We start from the raw sequence: 6,666 nt of genomic DNA on the forward strand, positions 1-6,666 counted from the left end.
TTCAAACTGAAAGCGTAAATTTACAGAAAGAAAGCGTATTGTGACGGTGAACCCACGGAGTCAATCCGTGCTTTATTATTAGGGATAGACTAGCACATATGCCCGTGCGTTGCAACGGGAAAGACAATTAGAATGTCTACCAAAGCACTAAGCACTCATCAACGCGACTCTACAACACCAGACGGTGCAACCTGGCAGCAACCGAAAGGTGCATGCCAAGGTCTAGCAGAAATGTACATTAGTCAGGCATTAAAAACCATGATAGGCATGCGATATTTTTGATATGCTGTTTTGTCCGACAATTTATTGACACCATACATGAATAATTCAAAGTTGAACAAAACCATTATATTGAAATCTACTTCATCCCTTTCAGTTTCTTAAGGCTATCTTAGGAATTTGAGCCAACCCACTTTGTCCAATTAACACACTTGCCTTTTCTCTTGAAAAATAGATTAGCTGTTAAAAAAAAGGACGAACTCACTTGCAGCAACAACACCAGCCCATGCACGCTCACCCCTTGCTGAAGCTTCTTGGAAATTAGAAAATAACACCCACAAATCCATCCAAGATTTTATTTAGAAGAAAAAATCTCAAGGGAGCAACATAATTTTGGGACGGAGGGAGTATGTCCAGCTTCGTTTACAGCTAGCAACTCTAACTCATCCCTCAATGTTCATGTTTATCTTCAGCCTCTCCCACAATCCCACACCTCATCGTGTTTTCTTTAAGAAATCCCACACCTCATCCTTTATTTATTAACCAAGGAGCTTGTTGATTGTCTACTCATTGGTGCATATAAATTGTAATGATTTCATGAACAGTAGCAAGGCGGGACTACTAATTCAAAGGTTGCTGGTTGTATATATAGCCTTAAAAAGAAAGGACGTATCCTGAGTTCGATCCGCAGGAGTAATAATATTTTACGTATTCTTGAAGCCCACTCACATGGTGCGTTGTGCAGGCCCATCAACACGTTGCGTTCGATCCGCTGGATTACATGACGCGGCCCAAGTAGCGCTAGTGGCTTCTGTGCCAATAAAATATACGAAGTCCAGGTTTAATTCAATATAAGTACATAACGTTCGCTGCATTTATCAAAGAGACTTGTGGTAGGTGAGTTGGCTAGTTCGTTGTGCTTTGGACGTAGGGACCCAGGTTTGAATTTGTATCTTGTAATTTTTATTAGTACGAATTTTGATGCATACGATGTGGTTTCCCGAATTAGTACCACCTCGTATATATGTTTTAAATTCAAACTGAAAGTGTATATATGTGTTCCCCGAATTGTGAGTCAATCCGTGCTTTATTATTAGGGATAGATTATATATCATTATTATTATTATTATTATTATTATTATTATTATCATATTATTATTATTATATATATATATACTAGGAATAGATTAGGGAAAGATTTATATTTGATTTATTACAGGCAAATCGCCTACTACTTTTGCTAAAAAAGCCCCACATTCAGGCACGTCTTAAAACCAAATGCAAAGGCCGGGGGCACGCCTCCATTTCCAAAAAAAAATGCATCATCATGATGCAGAGGCCGGGGACACGTCTTCATTTCCAAAAAAATAAAATTCAGGCACCTCTTAAAACCAAATGTTTGCTCGGTACTCTGGTATGAGGTTTCACATTCCATTTGAAAACCAACTCGCTCGAAGTGAAGGGAAGGAGGCAGGTGAGGAGGCGTGGGGGGAGAGAGGAGCCATGGATTAACCAATCTCCCAATGGTAGTGTTTTTTGGCTTCTTGGCACTTGGCAGCAAGTTCTGTTCCACAACTGTTCTTCTCAACTTAGTCGACTTCGAAACGTAATGGTTCGTCTAATGCTTCATGCTCTCTTTGTCGAGAGAGAGAAAACACTGAACATATTTTCTTTAAATGTGTCCTGACCTGGCTGGGTTGGAGCTGTGTTCAATCATGGTTGGACACTAACTGGAACCCACTTCTTCGAACTTTTGGCTGTGTGCATCTAGTTATCCAGAGGCCGGGTGATTTTTGATACGATTGTATCAACTCGATATTTCAATTCAATGAAAAGCCCTTTATCGGAAAAAAAAACTGGAACCCTTCTGGATTCACGGATCAGTTTGAATGCACTTAGAATTATCTGGGCTAGTTTGTTCGTGTTTTCTACCTTTTCTATAAAGAAAGTCTCTCCAACTACATGCTTCGAAAGACTTTGTTTCTCATCGTTAGGGTTGCAAGAAAAGCTCGAGGCTCTGAGCCATTCGAGATCGACTCGTTTTTCTTCTCAACTCGAAAAGAAATGAGCTTGGTATGAACATTTTATGTATCTTGATCTATAAATAAGTTGATCTTGAGCCAACACTAGCTCGCCCAATTTTAGCTCGATAACCCGGTGTCATATAATTATATTACATAATTTTCATATATATTAAAATTAAATGGAATAATTCTTTACCAAGGGAGGAGAAAATTTCACGCGGAGAAAATTATGATGTGTACTTTTTTTGTCCAAACATGGAAGCTTAATTAATTGCGGAGAAAATTCAGCCCCGGTATGGTATATGGTCAGCCGTGTGTTAAACATTATGTTATTTCACCCAAAGTTTGAGAGCAGACGCACCTTCGTTTCTTCTATTGCAAGTTCATCCATGATCTCTTGCTATTAAGAAAGTACAAGTCTTCTATTGAAACAAAATAAGTTGAATAATGGTTTTTTATGTTGTGTTGTCGCCTATCTTCTTTTAAAATTTATCTTAGAATACTAAAATATCATTTTATTTAGTTCGAAACTAGTTCGAGATCGACTCAAGATAATTACAAGCTGAGCACGAGTCACTTTCAACATCTCGAAACTTTAGCTTCGTTTGATTTGAGCTCACTTAAATTTTAGTATAAGTTGATCTGAGCCTAATCCAGCTCGCTCAAACTCGACTCGTTTGCAGGGGCAAATCTATGTGTAAGCTGTGGGGTCTAGCTATGCGCGGACCATGAAGATCCATGCAGTCCAACATTCACTACTGGAAAATAACGAGTAGGTGCTCCTCCTTGACATTCACGATCGGTCGGGCGATATCTGCATATGATATATGTACGTATGTATGTATATGTACGAGCTGAGCGACGAGAGAGGGGATTAATTTACAGCTTCTATGTGTCGAACTTGCCGGAGACGAAGTTGTACTACCAGGGCCGCAAGAGAGAAGAAGCTTGAGCGTTCCGTTGGCCACACCCTCCTTGACGAAAAGGTAGGTGCCAAGGTTTTCGAGGGACACATTGACGGCCTCTTGTGGAAATGAAACAGCTACAATAATGAACCACGCTACAGTGCCATGAGCACTATCGTCACCCGCTAGTGAGATAGCGCTACATGGACTGGTCCAGGTGGGAGCTGCGTGCGTCGGTGTCACTATTTGTCGCAACCAACGGCATGTACGAGCCCAAATACTATTTGGCACCCCTCTGCATGAGTTACAGGCTTGCAGCTCCCTCCACAAACGGAGACACACCCCCTTTGTCATGGACACGTCCTATTTACTGTCTCTGTTTTTAAATATTTGTCTTTTTAGAGATTTCAAATAAACTATTCTATACGGATGTATATAAACATATTTTAAAATATAGATTCACTCATTTTACTTCGTATGTAGTCACTTATTGAAATCTCTAGAAACACAAATATTTAGGAACGGAGGGAGTATTTATTAGGAGTTCCAACGTTCGCGGGCCGCTGGTGCAGTACGGTTCTGAGAAGCTTTTAAGAGCATTACTAGTAGAATCCTCAAACCCTCACTAGTGTTTTAAGGGTCCAAAAATGATCTTTTTGTACGCTTTTATGGGTTGAAAAATAGGGGCAAAGATTAGAACCCTCAAACCCAACCCTTATAACGGAATATTCCCCATGAACGACGTCGTCGTTGCACGCGGGAGGTCGACGGGGCGGCCGCCGGCGACGGGGGCGACTAGCAGCGGCGGTCGCGGGCGTGGACGCGGGAGTTGGGAGGATTTTTCCCTCCCGCGCGAGTATAACCGCCAAATGAGAGTTGGGGTAGGTTTTGCTCCCCAACCCTTACTTTTGAGGATTGGGAGAGGGTTTAAGGGTTGGACCTTTTAAAAAATTTAAGGGTTTAAGGGTTAAGGGGTTGTAGTCTACGGCTTTTTTTCAACGAAAACTGTAAAAAAGCAGTTATTTTTAGGGGTTTGAGGGCTCTACTAGTAATGCTCTAATACCTTCCCAGTCTGGTTTTCTTTCTATTTTTTTCATTTGGTTTTCCTTGCTTTGTTTTATTATTATTATTATTCTTCATTTTTGTTTGCTTATTTTATTCCCCTTTTGTCAACATTTTAATACATGGGAATCTCTTGTTCAAACATGTGTACTTTTTAATATGCGCAAACTTTCTTTTTTGCAATCTTTTTTTCAAACTCATTAACCTTTTTCATATCTGGAACATTTTTTACATTTTCTATATTTATGCCAATTAGTGAAATGTTTTCCGCATACTTGGACTTGTTCAAATTAATGAACTTTTTTCCAAATAATGAACATTTTTTAATTTGTTGAGCTATTTTCCCAAACTTGTAAACTTTTCTGAATTCACAAACTTTTTTCAAATATAGAAAAAAATTCAATTCCATGATTCTTTTTTCAAATCAACAAAAAAATTCACGAACCTATTCCAATTTCGTGAACACTTTTCTAATCCGTGAACATTTCTCAAGTTTGTGAACATATGCCGAGTTCGTAAACTTTTTAGGCTACGGCCCAACGATGCCATCTTGTTCCAGCGCAGCAAAATCCAAGCGGGTTGAGGGGGTCGAGCATTCTGGTTGCTTCAGATCTCTCGCTGGTTGACTGGTGGACCAGTTGACTGGCTCGAAGATTGACCAGCTGACTTTTAAAAAATGGTAAATTTTGGACAAAAATCATTAAAAAAATTGATTTCAAAAGTCCAACTATTTGGAAAAAGTTCACAAATTAGAAAAAAAATCATCTATTTAAAAAAATCACTAATTTGAAAAAGAATCATCAAATTTCAAGAAATGTTCATTAATTTTGAAAAAACTTCATCAAATTTGAAACAAAGTTCTTAGATTTAAAAACATCATCGAATTTGAAAATCATTCATCAAATTTCACAAAAAGTTCATCAAATTTTAAAAAAAGTTCATCGATTTTAAATAAAAAGTTCATAAATTTGAAAAAAGTTCATCGAACAGGAAGAAGAAAAAAGAAAAAAGGAAAGAGAAGTAGAAAGAAGAAAGGATGGAAAAAGATGTAAGTAATAACATTAGGTTTGGTGCTGGGGTGTTTACTGCAACATACATCAAAGCAAGAGGTTGCTAGTTCGATTCACACCACACATTGACTTTTATGTCTAAAAGGTAGATGGGCTGGCTCAGCGTGGAAGGTGGCATGTGCATCCATTTGCAAAATGCACAGTGACAGACGCTTAAGCTAGACACGGGGTGACCGACCAAGAGACAAGAGACAAAACCGCTAGTTGACATTAACCGGCGACTGCTGACTCATAGTCGTCCAACCGCTTGTGACTAGCCCACGACTTGTGGCCTCTGTCCCACTACCCCTAGCCCACCTAGCTGCTCCCCTCTCCTTGCCGATCGCTGGCTCACCCCCGAGGCGAGTGTGATAGTTTTACATTGGTCTCGATGTAAAACTCACATGATGGGGTCAGTTAGGTGCGCAACGTGGGACACATGGGCATCTACCCACTTTCACAGGTTATCATACATGTCAACGATGACAGAGATCTACATCCAGTTTGACATTGAACTACTCTAACAAATCAACATCTATTCCTAAATCACGATGATTTTAAAATGGTGGTGCGTGCAATCCCAATTAAGCTCTTCCTATAGCACTTAAAGGGGGGTTGCCCAAGAAAAGGAGGACTAGCCACTAATTTGCTGGAACATTGTATATGAATTTTGCCTGATTCTCCCATCAGTTGCGTTGTTGCGCATTGTCTTGTCCTGATGCTTCTCATGCCAAGTTGGGGTATATGCGAGATAAGATTAGTCTCCTCATCTTGGCAGCTAATTGATCATCTGCACAAAATGAGGATACGATCTTGATTTAGATCACCAGACATGAATTTACGACACGATAGGAGTGGTAAGCTAGCACTTCAAGGGTGGAAAGAAAGATTGCCTTCTATAAATAAAGAAAGCGGAAGGACATGTTATGTAGAAATTTAGGTGGTAGCATTGAAACCCGAAGAAAGCACAATGATTAGGTTGAATTAATCGCGAGAAAAAGAGGACATGTTATCAATGGAGAGGCAATAATAAATCAAGTAGCAACACCGAGGTTATATAAGGTGAAGTGCTAACTTTTTGGGACTTGTAGAACTCACAAATACTATTTTGGTATACACCAACATGTAAAACATACGGTCCCAGATACGTGGAGCTCTCTGGTGCACACCAAATGGCCAACACATTTTTGCAAAATGTCTCCTTGAACTTACCATAATCAAAATGAGTCGCAGGGCTCGAGCTTGAGACATCAACTATGCGGGTGCACGATCTAACCAGTCCACTAGAAAGTGCTTTGCAATTCCATAAAGGTAGATATTTGGTTATAGTATAAATATAGACATTAAATGTTGAAAATAATACTTCTTCTTCAGACTGAACACACTAAATTAACATAAACAAAGTAT

The sequence above is a fragment of the Triticum urartu genome, chromosome 7A (assembly GCF_056163025.1).
Source record: "Triticum urartu cultivar PI428250 chromosome 7A, HENAU_Tu73, whole genome shotgun sequence".
NCBI classification, from domain to species: Eukaryota; Viridiplantae; Streptophyta; class Magnoliopsida; order Poales; family Poaceae; genus Triticum; species Triticum urartu.